The 16,736-nt window shown below is 52.3% G+C and overlaps 1 protein-coding gene across 2 annotated transcripts in view; it reads right to left on the reverse strand.

The window, feature by feature from the left end:
• spata18 (spermatogenesis associated 18) overlaps window positions 1–16,736 on the reverse strand; it is a 137,840-nt gene that overhangs the window by 103,952 nt on the left and 17,152 nt on the right. The gene's annotated exons all lie outside the window — the stretch shown is intronic.

Below are 16,736 nucleotides of genomic sequence, written 5' to 3' on the forward strand. Positions count from 1 at the left end.
TCCAAATGTGGCCTAACTGAAGTCCTATACAACTGTAACATGACCTGCCGACTCTTGTACTCAATACCCCGTCCAATGAAGGCAAGCATGCTGTATGCCTTCTTGACCACTCTATCGACCTGCGTTGCCACCTTCAGGGTACAATGAGCCTGAACTCCCAGATCTCTCTGTACATCAATTTTCCCCAGGATTCTTCCATTGACCATATAGTCCGCTCTTGAATTAGATCTTCCAAAATGCATCACCTCGCATTTGCCTGGATTGAACTCCATCTGCCAGGTGAAGGATCAGATGAGGCTTAGGAAAGGGTGGGTGAGCCAGATGTTTAATTCTAGGTTTGATAGTAGGGCTTAGAACATAGAACATAGAACAGTACAGCACAGAACAGGCCCTTCGGCCCTCGATGTTGTGCCGAGCCATGATCACCCTACTCAAACCCACGCTATACCCATAACCCAACAAACCCCCTTAACCTTACTTTTAGGACACTACGGGCAATTTAGCATGGCCAATACACCTAACCCGCACATCTTTGGACTGTGGGAGGAAACCGGAGCACCCGGAGGAAACCCACGCACACACGGGGAGGACGTGCAGACTCCACACAGACAATGACCCAGCCGGGAATTGAACCTGGGACCCTGGAGCTGTGAAGCATTTATGCTAACCACCATGCTACCGCGCTGCCCCGGCTTGGGACCGGGGGAAACTTGGTGGGCAAGGTGAGGTTTCACATGGAGAAGGTGGTAGCAGATCGGGGGTGGGGGGGCAGGTACGTGATAGTGAGGGGTGCATTGGAAGGGAGGCTGGTGGCTCTGGTAAACGTCTATGCCCCCAATTGGGATGATTGTGAAAAGAATGTTGGGTGCCATTCCCATGCGTTCATAGTGGTGGTGGACAAGATCCACCGGTGCACAAGATCTTTTCAAGGATTGACGTTTTTGTGGTAAGAAAGGCTCTGTTGGCTGGAGTTCTGAGAGCAGAATACTCGGCAATTGTGATCTCGGATCACGCTCCTCATTGGATGGACATGGTGTTGGAGAAGGGGACAGCCCTAGAGATGGGATGGAGGATGGATGTAGGGCTGTTGGCGGATCTGAGCTTCTGTGACAAGGTAGGGAAGATGAATGAGTAGTATGTGGGGTTCAATTGCACAGAGGAGGTCTCAAGGTCGGTGGTTTGGGAGCTCTGAAGGCAGTGGCAAGAGGGGAGATGATCACCTTTAAGGCTAAGGTGGATAGGGAAGAGAGAGAGGAACACCAATGACTGATAGGACAGATTTTGGAGGTGGACGGGAGGTACAAGGGGGATCCGGACCCAGGGCTCCTGGCAAAGAGGAAAGAGTTGCAGGCGAGGTTTGACTTATTGTCCACCAGGAAAGTGGTGCGTCAATTGAGAATGGCGATGGGGGGCTGTCTATAACTAGGGGAGAAGGCAGGGTGGATGCTGGCAGGTCAGCTCCGTAGGGAGGCCATTGCGTGGGAGATAGTTCGGGTGCGGGACAAGACAGGGGAGTTGCTGATGGCCCTGGAACAGATTAATAAGGTGTTTGAGGAACTTTATTGACTTGTATAAGTTGGAGCCACCATGAGCGGGAGATGAGGGAACGTCCAGGTGGGTTAGAGTGCCCAAGGTTGGGGAAGGTGGAGAGGGCAGGGCTAGAGGAGCCAGTGGGGTTGGAGGAAGTGAAGGTGGCAATCGGAAGGATGCAGGCAGTTAACATGGTGGGGCCAGATGGGTTCCCAGTCGAATTTTATATAAGGTTTAAGGACAGGCTGGCGTCGTTGATGGTGGGAAAGTTCGAGGATGCGATGGACAGAGTTATCTTGCCGTAAACGATGGGGCAGGCCTCCATTTCGTCTTTGCTTAAGAAGGATAAGGATCTGGTGGAGTGCAGATCGTACAGGCCCATATCTCTGCTGAATGTAGACATCAAGAAATTGGCAAAGGTGCTGGCGCCAAGGTTGGAGGTTTGCCTTCCAAAGGTGATTGGGGAGGATCAGACAGGGTTCATAAACAGACAGTTGTCCTTGAATATGAGGAGGCTGTTGAATGTGGTGCTTTCTCCGGCAGAGGGAAGGGGGACGGAGGTGGTGGTGGGATTAGATGTGAAGAAGGCATTTAATCAGGTGGAGTGAGGTTATTTGATGGCAGTGTTGGAGAAATTCGGGATTGGGCCGAAGTTTGTGGCGTGGGTGCAGTTGCTATATAAGGAGCCGATGGCGAGCATGTGCATGATTAGTATGTATGAATTCAGGGTACGAGGCAGGGATGCCCCATGTCCCTCCCTTCTGTTTACATTGGCTACAGAGCCCTTGGCTGTTGCGCTGAGGAGCTCAGGGTTGTGGAAGGGGATAGCGAGGGGGGTGGAACATAGGGTGTCCTGTATGTAGATGACTTGTATATTTCAGAACCGAGCTCTTCGATGGGGAGCAAAATGGGTTTGCTTCAGAGATTTGGGACATTTTTAGGATACAAATTGAATTTAGTGAAAGAGGAATACTTTGTGGTCTCCCTCCGGGGGGGGGGGGGGGGGGGGGGGGGGGGTGGGGGGGGGGGGGGTGGGGGGGGGTTGCCATTTTGTTTGGCAGCGTCTCACTTTAAGTATCTGGTGGTGCAGGTAGCCCGGGATTGGACAGGGCTTCGGAAGTTTAATTTCACTAGCTTGGTGGGGAGGGCGCAGGCTGACTTGCTGAGGTGAGCGGATGAAGACTGACTTGTTGAGGTGGGACAATCTCCCTCTGTCGTTCATGGGCCGGGTGCAGGCAGCGAAGATGAATGTTTTGCAATTCTTGTTCTTGTTTCTGTGCCTGCCAGTCTTTTTGGCCAAGGCTTTTTTTAGGGGGTTGGACAGGTTGATCTCCTCCTTTGATTGTGGTTAGCATCAGGAAGGTGATACTGCAGAGGGCACGGCAGGTGGGGTGGGGAGGGCTAGGCCTCCCAAATTTGATGCATTATTATTGGGCGACAAATGCAGAGAAGATTCAGGGATGGAATAGGAAGGTGGGGGAGGATAGAGGTGGGCTCTTGCATGGGTGGGGGTTGCGAGCGCTGGCAACGCTGATGGTCCCAGGGAAGTACTCGGTGAGACAGTGGCGATGGCCATGCTGAAGATCTGGAGGCAGTTCAGGCAGCATTTTAGGTTGGGAGCTGGATCGGGGGGGATGCCAATTGGGGGAAATCATGGGTTTGAGCCGGGGAGGATGGATGCAAGGTTCCAGGGATGGGAAGAGAGGGGGATCAAGGAAATTAAGGATTTGTTTCTGGGAGGGCAATTTTGTGGGGGGCCTATGTTCCTCCACGCCGGGCCCGCCATATTGCCCGGGTGCCATTCCAGGGATCATCCGTGTGAATCTCCGCTGGACACGCTCCAGTGCCAGTATGTCCTTCCTGAGATGTGGGGCCCAAAACTGGACACAGTACTCCAAATGGGGCCTAACCAGAGCCTTATAAAGACTCAGTAGCACATCGCTGCTTTTATATTCCAACCCTCTTGAGATAAATGACAACATTGCATTCGCTTTCTTAATCACAGATTCAACCTGCATGTTTACCTTTAGGGAATCCTCGACTAGCACTCCCAGATCCCTTTGTACTTTGGCATTATGAATTTTCTCACCGTTTAGTAAGTAGTCTATGCTTGGATTCTTTTTTCCAAAGTGCAAGACCTCACATTTTCTCACGTTGAATTGCATCAGCCATTTCCTGCACCACTCTCCCAAACTGTCTAGATCCTTCTGCAGCCTCCCCACTTCCTCAGCACTACCTGCCTGACCACCTAACTTCGTATCATCGGCAAACTTCGCTAGGATGCCCCCAGTCCCTTCATCCAGATCATTAATATATATGGTGAACAGCTGCGGCCCCAACACTGAACCCTGTGGGACACCGCTGGTCACCGGCTGCCATTCCGAAAAAGAACCTTTTATCCCAACTCTCTGCCTTCTGTCAGACAGCCAATCCTCAACCCATGCCAGTAGCTCACCTCGAACACCATGGGCCCGCACCTTACTCAGCAGCTTATCAAAGGCCTTTTGGAAATCCAGATAGACCACATCCACTGGGTTTCCCTGGTCTAACCTACTTGTCACCTCCTCAAAGAATTCTAACAGGTTCGTCAGGCACGACCTCCCCTTACTAAATCCATGTTGACTTGTTCTAATCCGACCCTGCTCTTCCAAGAATTTAGAAATCTCATCCTTAACGATCGATTCTAGAATTTTACCAACAACCGAGGTTAGGCTAATTGGCCTATAATTTTCCATCTTTTGTCTTGATCCTTTCTTGAACAGGGGGGTTACGTTTCTTAACAGAATGCTAGAAGTCGTTCAGCAGTTGAAGGATGGTTTATTGTGCTCCACAATATATTACTTCGTTAGCTTTTACTTACAGAATGGCACTTGTAAAGATACTGCTTTTCTATGCTCTGCAACTAGGCCTAATCACTTGCAGCCCTGAGCTCAACTTCCGTCCTGTCCTGCTCCCCTGCCTCTCCAGCCAAAGTCAGAGGGGACGGGCCTTTGGCATCACTCTTATATGTCCTTGTGCTGCCCCCGGTGGTACTACATCCCCCTTTTTCACTTTTGTTTTAGTTGCAGAGCTGTAACTAAACACAAATTCAAACAGTTAGGTTGAAATACAAAGACAAGGCAGAGCAATGATATTGTCAGTCCCTGTTCATAAGTTCAGACGGTTGGGTGCACGTCTGATCCGGGTAGACCTCCTGAGTGGGCATGGAGATCCAGAGTCTTTTACGTCCATTTGGACACCTGCTGCTGGAGTTCCAGGATGTTGCATGACAGCGTCCTGCAGATCTAGTGTTGGAAATACCTGTCGACGAGGTGTAACTTTTAGAAGGTCTTGGCAATTTCGTCGAAACAGTGTTCCATCGTCAGACTGCACAACGTAGGATCGTGGCGATATTTGACGGAGAACCGTCGCCATTTTAGACTAGCCCCCAGCCGGGTGTCGCAACCTCACCGTATCGTTGATTGCCAACGGATGCAGTACTTTTGCCTGCTGGTCATAGTGCTGCTTTTGCACTTGACGTTGGTGACGCATCTTATCCAGGACAGGCGAGTGATCGGGATTGGTGAATTGTAGTGCCGGTAATGTTGTCCGCACATCTCTGTTGAAGAGCATTTGAGCTGGTGATAGTCCAGAGCTCAAAGGTGACGAACGGTATGACAAGAGGGCCAAGTGTATGTCGGACTTTGAGTCCGCAGCCTTGCTGATGAGTTGTTTGATAATGTGGACACCTTTCTCCACCCTGCCATTCAATTGCGGAAAGTGTGGACTCGACGTCACATGCTTGAAGTTGTAGTGCTTGGCGAAGTCCATCCATTCCCAGCTGGCAAAGCAAGGACCATTGTCGGACATGACCATCCGTTGGATGCCATGCCTGGAGAAGGTTTCTTTGCAGGCCTTGATGACTGATGCCGCTGTGAGATCCGGGAGTTTCAGTACTTCCGGAAAGTTGGCGTAGTAGTCGATGAGCAGAACATAGTTGCGGCCCATGGCGTGGAACAAGTCAATGCCAACTTTGTCCCATGGTGACGTGGCCATCTCATGCTGCTGCAGTGGCTATTTGCATTGTGCCGGTCGATGTCTTTGGCACGTGTCACAGGTGAGCACCATGTTCGTTATGTCCTCGTTTATCCCTGGCCAGTAAACGGATTGTCGTGCTCTCCATTTGCACTTTTCGGCACCAAGGTGCCCCTCGTGAATCCTGCGGAGCATGTCCAGTGGGATGACGATTCTGTCATTCCGCAGTATTATGCCATCCACCATGGACAGTTCAGTCCTGACGTTTTGGAACTGTGGGCACCGCCCATTTGGCCAGCCATGCTGAAGGTTGTGTATGACTTGAAGGAGGGTGGCGTCCTCCTGTGTCGCCTGACGAATTTGCTGCAGCCTCTCGTCCATTGCTGGGAGTGTCTCCTTGCACCACTGTGCATGAGCTTCCACATCATTGATGGAAGCCAGTGGCGGGTTGTCAGCGTCCATGGCTCGTGATAATGTGTCAGCTATTACAAGGTCCTTGCCAGGGGTGTAGACCAGCGTGAAGTCGTACCTCCGCAACTTCATCATCATGCGTTGTAGGCGCGGTGTCATATCATTTAGGTCTTTGTCGATGATGTTTACCAGCGGCCTATGATCAGTTTCCACGAGAAACGTGGGGAGACCGTACACATAGTGGTGGAATTTGGTCACGCCTGTGATTAGCCCTAGGCACTCCTTCTCTATCTGTGCCTACCTGCACTCTGTGACAGTCATCGCCCGTGAAGCGTAAGCCACTGGGACCCAGTCCGACTGGTCATTCTGTTGCAGTAGCACCGCACCAATTCCACGTTGACTGGCGTCGGTGGAGATCTTTGTAGGTTTTGCCGGGTCAAAAAATGCGAGCGTTGGAGCTGCCATCAACTGGTGTCTCAGATCATTCCATTCATCTTGGTGATCTTGGGTCCAGGCAAACTCCGTGTCCTTCCTTGTCACTTTCCTTAACGCCGTCGTCCGTGCTGCTAGGTTCGGTATGAATTTGCCGAGGAAGTTGATGAATCCCAGGAATCTTAGCACCGCTTTCTTGTCATGTGGTCTCTGCATGCTCTGAATTGCAGCGATCTTCTCAGCGTCCGGCTTCACCCCGTGCTCTGATATTGTGTCGCCCAGGAAGGTCAGAGAGGACCGAGCAAAGGTGCACTTGGCCCAGTTGAGCTTCAGTCCAAAGTGGTGGATCCTTTGGAAGACTTGCTTCAACCTCGCAATGTGGTCTTCCTCTGTCATTGACCATATTATGGTGTCATCCACATAGACACGGACGCCTTCAATGCCTTCTATCATCTGCTCCATTATTCTGTGAAATATTTTGGATGCAGATATAATGCCAAAGGGCATCCGATTATAACAGTACCTTCCAAACGGCGTGTTGAAGGTGCACAGCAGGCGGCTGGACTCATCGAGCTGCATTTGCCAGAAGCCCTGTGAGGCATCAAGCTTGGTAAATATGCGAGCTTGTGCCATTTCGCTCGTTATCTCCTCTCGCTTGGGGATAGGGTAGTGTTCCCTGCGAATGTTCTTGTTCAAGTCTTTGGGATCTAAACAGATCCTGAGTTCACCAGACGGCTTCTTAACACACACCAGCGAGCTGACCCAGTCAGTCGGCTGTGTGACTCGTGAGATAATGCCTTGAGATTGGAGACGTTGAAGTTCAGCTTTTAGCTTGTCCCGCAATGGAGCTGGCACCCTCCGTGGGGCATGAACGATCGGTATGGCATTCTCTTTGAGCAGGATTTTGTATTTGTAGGGTAGCGTATCCATGCCAGAGAAGACGTTGGGATACTCGCTGAGTAGCAGCTGTATGTCATCGGCAATGCGTCATGAGTCAGCCGCATGTATGAAGATCCTTTGAATTAGCCGCAAATCCTTGCAGGCTTGAGCACCTAGCAGTGAGGATCTTTTGTCATGTACAATTTCAAATCGTAGTCCTGTTGTGACTGTCTTGTTGGCAACTTGTAGGTGGCAGGATCCCTTTGAGGTGATCTGGTTTCCGTTGTAAGTTAACTTGCATGCGGCAGGTAACATCTCGTGCGTCCCTGGGACGGATGCGAGATCTTTGCTCGTCATCAAGTTTACGGACACTCCCGTGTCCAGCTTGAACGTGATGGGGAGGTCATTGACTTGCACCGTAGCACTCCATTCGCTTGTGGAGTCGATGGCATGCACGTGTCGAGGCTTTGTTGTCAGCTCCTGTGGTTCCGCTGTGGCATTTATGATTCCAATGCCGTACGTGTCCTCCCAGGAGTGGAATTCTTCGTGGTCGGAGAAATTGTCTTCAGGTGCCGGAGTGTCCATTACATCAACTGTGCATACTTTAAAGTCTCCATGCCTTTGCATTGTGGAGTAATGTGGAGTAATATTTGGCTGTGGACTGACATTGGGAGGCAAAATGGTTAATTTTGGAGCATTTTCTGCACCTTTTTCCTTTTGCAGGACATTGCCCTTTTAAATGGGCGGAGCCACAGTGATGACACATCATGACATCATGCGTATGTTGCATTTGCGCATGCGCAGCGCGACTTTCAGTCCGGGTCCGGTATTGCGAGAAGTGCGCATGCGCGTACCGAGTACTTCCGGGGCCGCGTCTTTCGGGATGGCGCGCATGCGCAGACAGGCCGGCGACCGGAAGAGAGGGCCCGTGAGGAGAGGTCACCATTTTCACATCTGCCTCGTGGTGAGTGTTTTCCAAGGTATGTTTGTCAAACAGCTCCAGTAACGGCTGCTTTTTCTGCTCCTGTAGTAAGCATTTATCTATGGTGGTTTTCAGTGTTAAGTCATTTTGCAGCATTAATGATTCTTTTAGATTTCCGTCGGCAAGACCATAGATTAATTGATCTCTGATGATCTGTTACGCAGGTTGAATCTTTCAATGATTTCATTGGATTGTGATTTACAGTGGTCATCAAATTTTGCCACTATCACTTGATACTTGGTTTTATCTTCAGTATCAGCATACGTAAAAGAGTCATAAATGTCTATCGCCTGCTGGCCTGCCGTTGAGATTAAAAGTCCAATTTTTCTGTCATCGGTGGCTGCTTTTAAGTCCAGAGCTGACATGAATAGCTGAAACTGCTGTTTAAACATTTTCCAGTTGCTATTTAAATTACCTGTAGTTCTCATCATCCCTGGACGTAGCGTCTGATCCATTGCTTCAGAAGGTCGTCTGGAGTCGAGAGGCTGCAAAGTCTTCCACAGTCGGGCGGCCGGCCTGTTGCTTTTGCTGGTTGCGTTGGTTTTTTCTGTTCAAAGAAGCCACTCCTGTACCATGTTATGTTTCTTAACAGAATGCTAGAAGTCGTTCAGCAGTTGAAGGATGGTTTATTGTGCTCCACAATATATTACTTCGTTAGCTTTTACTTACAGAATGGCACTTGTAAAGATACTGCTTTTCTATGCTCTGCAACTAGGCCTAACCACTTGCAGCCCTGAGCTCAACTTCCGTCCTGTCCTGCTCCCCTGCCTCTCCAGCCAAATTCAGCGAGGGCGGGCCTTCAGCGTCACTCTTATATGTCCCCGTGCTGCCCCCTGGTGGTACTTCCATTTCCCATCAGCCCCTTCTGTACACACTCAGGCGAGGATCACTACAACTTGCATGCTTACCTTCAGTGACTGGCGTACGAGGATACCCAAGTCTCGTTGAACATTCCCCTCCTAATTTATGGCCATTCAGATAATAGGCTGCCTTCCCGTTTTCTCATGGGGTGTGGACTTTTCCGGCAGAGCTAATATTTATTGCCCATCCCTAATCACCCTCGAGGAGCAGGTGCTGAGTCACCTTCTTGAAATGCTGCTGTCCATCTGGTGCAGGTACACCTGCAGTGCGGTCAGGGAGGGAAATATTAAGTAGAATATTGAGAGCTCCCATCCCTAAGTCCCATCCTCTCCCATACTATTCACCTTGTAAAGGGTAACAGAAGTTCTTCTTATAACAAGGACTGCAAACTTCCCACAAAGTACATTGAGGTCTCAACATAATCCTTTGCCCTTTCAGCACACTCCCTTCCGGAGTTACATTTGGTTGCCTTTATATAGAAGGGGAAATGAGGAAGCAATGTGTTCCACAGGAAGGTTCTTCCACCTATCTTTATTTAAGAAAATAAACCAAACTTTGACAGTCAGGAGAACAACCTTTGTGTTTGAGACAAATTTAGTGTGACACATGCAATACATATTGGCTGGAATTCTCTGGCGATTGGGATCCTCTGTTCCTGCTGGCAACACAGCCCCGCCACGGGTTACCCGGCAGTGTGGGGTGACTTCAATGGAAAATCCCATTGACAGTGACGGGAAGAAAGAATCCCACCGCCAGCAAACGGCGTGATAGGAGGAAACAGGCTGTGCTCCAACGAGGGCGGCTTACAATAATATAGAGCACAGGAGGCCATTTGGCCCATCATATCTGAGATGGTTCTTTGAAAGAGTTTTCTATTTAGACCCACTCCCCTGCACTTCCACAAATTTTCACTTTCTGGATTTATTCAATCCCATTTGAAAGCCATTATAGAATCTGCTTCCTCTCATCTCCAGTTCTACTGTCAAATACCTTAAATGTGTGTCCTCTGGCTATTGACCCTTGTGTCCTTGGAAACTGTTGCTCCTTATTTCATCTATCTAATCCTTCAGAATTTTGAATACTTCTATTAAATCACCCCTTAACCTACTCTTCTGTAAGGAGAACAATGCCAGTTTGACTAATGTCTCCACATAACTGAAGCCTTTCATCCTGTAGTAATCCACGGGAGGCAGGAGTTCACCTACACAGGTGATTATATGGGCCCCCTCAATGAGCTATCATTGAGGGAGCTCATACTCCAATTGGCCAACCAATAAAGCCAATTGGAGTTCATTACACATCCCAAGTACCCATTCGAGTAATTCTCCTCTCCCTCCTCTCTAGAACTGAGACACCTTCCTCAAGTACCCAGGATTGATGATTCGTAACAAATGGTCGTTAGTTCTCTGTAGTATTCAAATTCTTGGACAGCCTTTGCAAACTAAGTTCTAATACTTGGCTAACCGCAGATTACAGTTAAAATTTGAATCCATACTACACCTCATTTTCCAACGAATAGTTGAGAAAATATGCTCAGCATTTCCCACAGACATTACCAGAGAACATAAAGTTAAAGAAGCAATCACATTTTCTTTTACAGCAAATTTAACTGTTGCTCTATTTCAAGATTTAGATGTATGGTTGAAAGTTCAAATTGATGTACCAGTTCAACGGTTGTGATTATTTATTGCGAAGAGTGTTACTGCCAAAATGATGGTGAGGCTAATACAGTAGTGCTCACCATTATTGATGCCTCAATAGTGGTTAAACATGAATATCCAACAGATGCCTGACTCCCACATTTGCTTTCAAGAATGGCATTTCACTGTCTGTTTCACCTTTGACCTGCACCAAATGACATGAAGTCGCTGCATTTCTGCAGTAGATAGAAACTAAACCACTATAAGTAATTGAAGCTAGCAATTAGTAGTGTAAGCAAGCTTTTAGCAATGTGACAACTATTAATTACTGCCAAACACCCCCTCTGCTACTGTATTCCTTCAGGTTTTGAATTTTTCAGGGAGGTTTTAAAAATAACACATTAGGCGGCATGGTGGCACAGTGGTTCACACTGCTGCCTCACAACGCCAGGGACCCAGGTTCAATTCAGACCTTGGGCGAAATTCTCCGAAGACCTGCGTGAAGCCCATTTCCGGCGGGCAAAAGGGGTGCGGATGACTCCGGCGTCGGGGCCTTCTTTTAAGCCGGTAATCTCCGTTCCCGAAAGGGCCAGCAGCGGACTGACGCGATACGCGTCAGTTTCACCCGCTGCGGAAGTGGCGCGTTGAGAGAGAGAGAGAGGGGACGGGTACCGGCGTTGAGAGGAGGAGGAGGAGGGGAGGGGGGGGAGGAGGAGGGGGGAGGAGGAGGAGGAAGGGGGGAGGAGGAGGGGGGAGGAGGGGGAGGAGGAGGGGGGTACCAGCGTTGAGAGGAAAGGGGGGGTACCGGCGTTGAGAGGAGGGGGGGTACCGACGTTGAGAGGAGAGGGGGGGTACCGGCGTTGAGAGAGAGGGGGGGGCGGCATTGGAGGGGGGTAGGGGTGGTGGAGGGGGGCAGGGGTGGGGAGGGGGGTAGGGGGTGGTGAGGGGGGTAGGGGCGTTGGAGGGGGGTGGGGTGGTGACCCCCTCACCGGGTTGGGGTAGGGGGCAGCGGCGTGCAGAGGGGGGGCGACGGTGCGTTGGCCCCGGGCATCCGTCGCACCCCCCTCTGCACGCCGCTGCCCCCTACCCCAACCCCCCCCACCACCCCTACCCCCCTCCAACGCCCCTACCCTCCTCCAACACCCCGACCCCCCTCACCACCCCTATCCCCTCCCCACCACCCCTACCCCCCTCCCCACCACCCCTACCCCCCTCCAACGCCGCCCCCCCCCTCTCTCAACGCCGGTACCCACCCCTCTCTCTCTCAACGCTGGTATCCCCCCCCCCCCCTCCCTCTCAACGCCGGTACCCCCCTCTCTCTCTCAACGCCGGTACCCCCCCCTCTCAACGCCGAAACCCCCCCTCAATGCCGCAACCCCCCCTCAACGCCGCAACCCCCCCCCAATCCACCCCTCTCCAACGCCGCTACCCCCGCACTCGATGTAGGTTACTGAACGGCGTCAACCATCGATGATGGTTGACGCCGTTATAAACCTACTGTGATTTTCGCCGACGTGACCCGTGGCCACGTCGGCGGGAATACGGCCAATCCGGGCCGGAGATTAGTTGACATTAAAAATTAAATGACATCCCGCCGGCGCCAGCTGTTCTCAGAGGCTGCCGGCGGGATTTGCACAACGCCGGTTTTTGGCCGCTCGGAAAATTCAAAACCCGGCGGGAGCGGGAATAACTCCGCCGCCGGCCGATTCTCCGACCCTGCGTGGGGTCGGAGAATTTCGCCCCTTGGGTGACTGACTGTGTGGAATTTACACACGTTTACGTGGGTTTCCCCGGGTGCTCCGGTTTTCTCCTATAGTCCAAAGAGTTGCAGGTAAGGTGGAATGGCTGTGCAAAATTGCCCCTTAAGAGTTCAAAAGGTTAGGTGGGGATAGGGTACCCTTTTGGAGGGCTGGTGTAGAGTCGATGGGTCGAATGGCCCCCTTCTGCACCTTAGGGATTCTTTGATTCCATGTTGTTTTTATTTTTTCTTATTTTTCCATTTTATTGTTTCTCTATCTCTTAATCCAATCTTTTATTCCCTGTCTACCTGATCTAACATTGAATTCAATTCTGCTATCTCTATCCTTGATGCGCGATCAATGAACACATAAACGAAGGAGTAGTCCGAATCGAAGGCTTTAATCTGCAAGAAGTGTTCCCAGCAGCTAGTGTACAGAAAGAACGATGGCTGCTGGGAAACACGGGTTCTTATACTCCGCCTCGTAGGCGTATCTACCTTCCTCTCGACCAATGAGAAGACAACACTTGGGCCAATAGGCAGCGAGCCTTCTACACCAATAGCAGCTCACACTCCCCAGGTACCATAGTGCCCTAGTCATACTACGACATTCACCCCTTGTTGAGAAAGGAACCGGGGGGTGGGGGGGGCATGTGCTTGTTGAGAAGCCGGGGAAGGGGGGGTGGGGGCATCCCGTGCGGGTGGGACAAGATACTGGTAGTATGACTAGTGATATGGGATTACACCTCTCCAACGGTGGCTGCCCACTGGCCCGTAACTATATACAGGAATGTGTTAGCACACGGTAATTATTTACAGAGTTGGAAAACGAGAGAACAAAAAAAGTCAATTAACAGTTCACATCGACTCGATCAGCCAATCGGGGGTCTTGGACGTCCTCTTCAACCTGCGGAGCTTCGTCGGAGCTGGTGAGGGCTGGGCTGTTGGGGGGAGGGTGTCTGGTCCTGTAGGCGGCGCGGGTGAGGAGGTTGGCGGGGAGCAGTTGCGGTTGGAGGGTGGGTGGGGCTGGTGCCAGGGGCGATGGCCGGGATCCAGCGGGCGGCAGGTCCCGTAGGGAGACGGTGACCCGTCGGCCATCGGGGTACTCCACATATTCGTATTGCGGGTTAGCGTGGAGCAGCTGGACCCTCTCGACCAACGGGTCCGACTTGTGCACCCGCACGTGTTTCCGGAGCAGGATGGGCACGGGGGTAGCCAGCCAGGTCGGGAGCGGGGTCCCTGAGGAAGACTTCCTGGGGAAAACAAGAAGGCGTTCGTGAGGCATTTGATTGGTAGATGTGCAAAGTAGCGACCGGATTGAGTAGAGGGCGTCTGGGGGGACCTCTTGCCAGCAGGAGACTGGGAGATTTCTGAACCATAGGGCCAGCAGGACGGTCTTCCAGACCATACCGTTCTCCCTCTCGACCTGCTCCATTACCCCGGGGGTTATAACTGGTCGTCCTGCTGGAGGCAATGCCCTTGCTGAGCAGGAATTGACACAGCTCGTCACTCATAAATGAGGACCCCCTATCACTGTAAGCGGAGAATCGGAACAGGGAGAAGATGGTGTGTAGGGCTTTAATGATGGTGGGTGTGGTCATGTCGGGGCAGGGGATGGCGAACGAGAAGCGGGAGTACTCATCAATCACATTGAGGAAGTACATGTTGCGGTTGGTAGAGGGGAGGGGGCCTTTGAAGTCCATGCTGAGGCGTTCAAAGGGATGGGAAGTCTTTATCAGATGCGCCTGCTCGGGGCGGTAGAAGTGCGGCTTGCACTCCGCGCAGATGTGGCATTCCCTGGTCACTGTCCTGACCTCCTCGATGGAGTAGGGCAGGTTGCTGGTCTTGATAAAGTGAAAAAAGCGGGTGACCCCCCCGGGTGGCAGAGGTCCGCGTGGAGGGTTCGAAGGCGGTCTACTTGTGCGTTGGCACAGATGCCGCGGGACAGGGCGTCAGGAGGCTTGTTCAGCTTCCCAGGACGATACAAGATGTCGTAGTTGTAGGTGGACAACTCGATCCACCACCGCAAGATCTTGTCTTTCTTGATTTTGCCCCTCTGTGCGTTGTCAAACATAAAGGCCACTGACCGTTGGTCTGTGAGGAGGATGAACCTCCTGCCGGCCAGATAGTGCCTCCAGTGTCGCACAGCTTCTACTATGGCCTGTGCTTCCTTCTCGACCGAGAAATAGCGGATTTCGGAAGTGTGGAGGGTACGGGAGAAGAAGGCCACGGGTCTGCCCACTTGGTTGAGGGTGGCTGCCAGAGCTACATCGGACGCGTCACTCTTGACCTGGAAGGGGAGGGACTCATCGATAGCGCGCATCGTGGCCTTTGCAATATCTGCTTTGATGCGGCTAAAGGCCTGGCGGGCCTCCATCGACAAGGGGAAAGTGGTAGGTTAGATGAGGGGGCGGGCTTTGTCGGCGTAGTTGGGGACCCACTGGGCGTAATATGAGAAAAAGCCAAGGCAGCGCTTGAGGGCCTTCGGGCAGTGGGAGAGGGGGAGCTCCATCAGGGGGCGCATGCGTTCCGGGTCAGGACCTATTGCTCCATTTCGCACTACGTAGCCGAGGATGGCTCGACGGTCGGTGCTAAACACGCATTTGTCCTTGTTGTAAGTCAGATTCAGGAGTTTTGCGGTTTGGAGGAATTTGTGGAGATTAGTGTCGTGGTCCTGCTGATCGTGGCCGCAGATGGTGACATTATCGAGATACGGGAAGGTTGCCCGTAAACCGTATTGGTCGACCATTCGGTCCATCTCCCTTTGGAAGACCGAGACCCCGTTTGCGACACCGAAGGGAACCCTTAAAAAGTGGTAGAGCCACCCGTCCGCTTCGAACGCAGTGTACTTGCGATCGCTTGCGCGGATGGGGAGCTGGTGGTAGGTGAACTTGAGGTCCACCGTGGAGAAGACCTTGTACTGCGCGATCCTGTTGACCAGGTCGGATGCACGTCCAGCTGCGGAATCCTGTTGATGGTCTGACTGTAGTCTATGACCATCCTATTCTTCTCTCCGGTCTTTACCACCAGAACTTGTGCTCGCCAGGGGCTGTTGCTAGCCTCGATAACCAAATCCTTCAGAAGCCACTGGACCTCGGACCTGATGAAGGTCCGGTCCTGGGTACTGTACCGTCGGCTCCTGGTGGCGACAGGTTTGCAATCCGGGGTGAGGTTTGCAAACAAGGACGGGGGATCGACCTTGAGGGTCGCGAGGCTGCAGACAGTGAGGGGAGGCATAGGGCTGCCAAATTTATATGTTAGGCTCTGGAGGTTACATTGGAAGTCTAACCCCAGGAGTGCGGCCGCGCAGAGGTGGGGGAGGACATAGAGTCTGTAATTTTTAAACTCCCTCCCATGGACCGTGAGGTCCGCTATACAACACCCCGTGATCTCCACTGAATGGGAGCCAGAGGCCAGGGCAATTTTTTGCTTGACCGGGTAGATGGGGAGAGCGCAGCGTCTTACCGTGGTAGGGTGGACAAAACTCTCCATGCTCCCGGAGTCCAGCAGGCAGGTCGTCTTGTGCCCATTGAGCAGTATCCTCGTTGTTGCCGTGGAAAAAATGCGTGGTCGAGACTGGTCCAGAGTGACTGAAGCGAGTCGTGGCAGATAGTCGGAGTCTTCATCGGGCGGTGCGTAGTCACCCATGGGGTCCTCGGAGCCGATCCAAGATGGCGGCACCCATCGGTCGCACATAGTGAAGGGTGGACAAAATGGCGGCGCCCGTCCCCCGCACGTGGCGTCAGAGGCGTAAAATGGCGGCGCCCGGAGGTCGCACGTGGCATTGGGGGATGGGGCAGCGAGGTCCGCGGGCCACATGGGGCCCCTGGAAAGAGAGAAGAGGAAGTCCCGCGGTCGCTGCTCGGGTCCGCAGCAACCGCCTTGGCCTGGCAGACGACCACAAAGTGGCCTTTCTTCCCACAGCCCTTGCAAGTTGCAGAACGGGCTGGGTAACGTTGTCGGGGGTGTTTCGCCTGGCCGCAAAAATAGCAGCGGGGCCCCGCAGGTTTTTCGGGGCTCCCTGCAGCGCAGGCCTGGGGGGGGGGGGGAGTCCGAGTCCATGGGGGAGGGAGACGCTGAATTCCACGCTGCCCAGGGGGCCGCTGCGCGGTCGGGGCGTATGAGCGTGCGTTTCTATTCGTGACATCTAGGGAGTGAGCGAGGGCCCGTGCCTCCGTGAGACTCAAGGTTTCTCTTTCTAATAGTCTCTGGCAGATCTGTGGGGACTGCATGCCCGCAACAAAGGCGT

Source organism: Scyliorhinus canicula, chromosome 3 (assembly GCF_902713615.1).
Source record: "Scyliorhinus canicula chromosome 3, sScyCan1.1, whole genome shotgun sequence".
Classification (NCBI taxonomy): domain Eukaryota; kingdom Metazoa; phylum Chordata; class Chondrichthyes; order Carcharhiniformes; family Scyliorhinidae; genus Scyliorhinus; species Scyliorhinus canicula.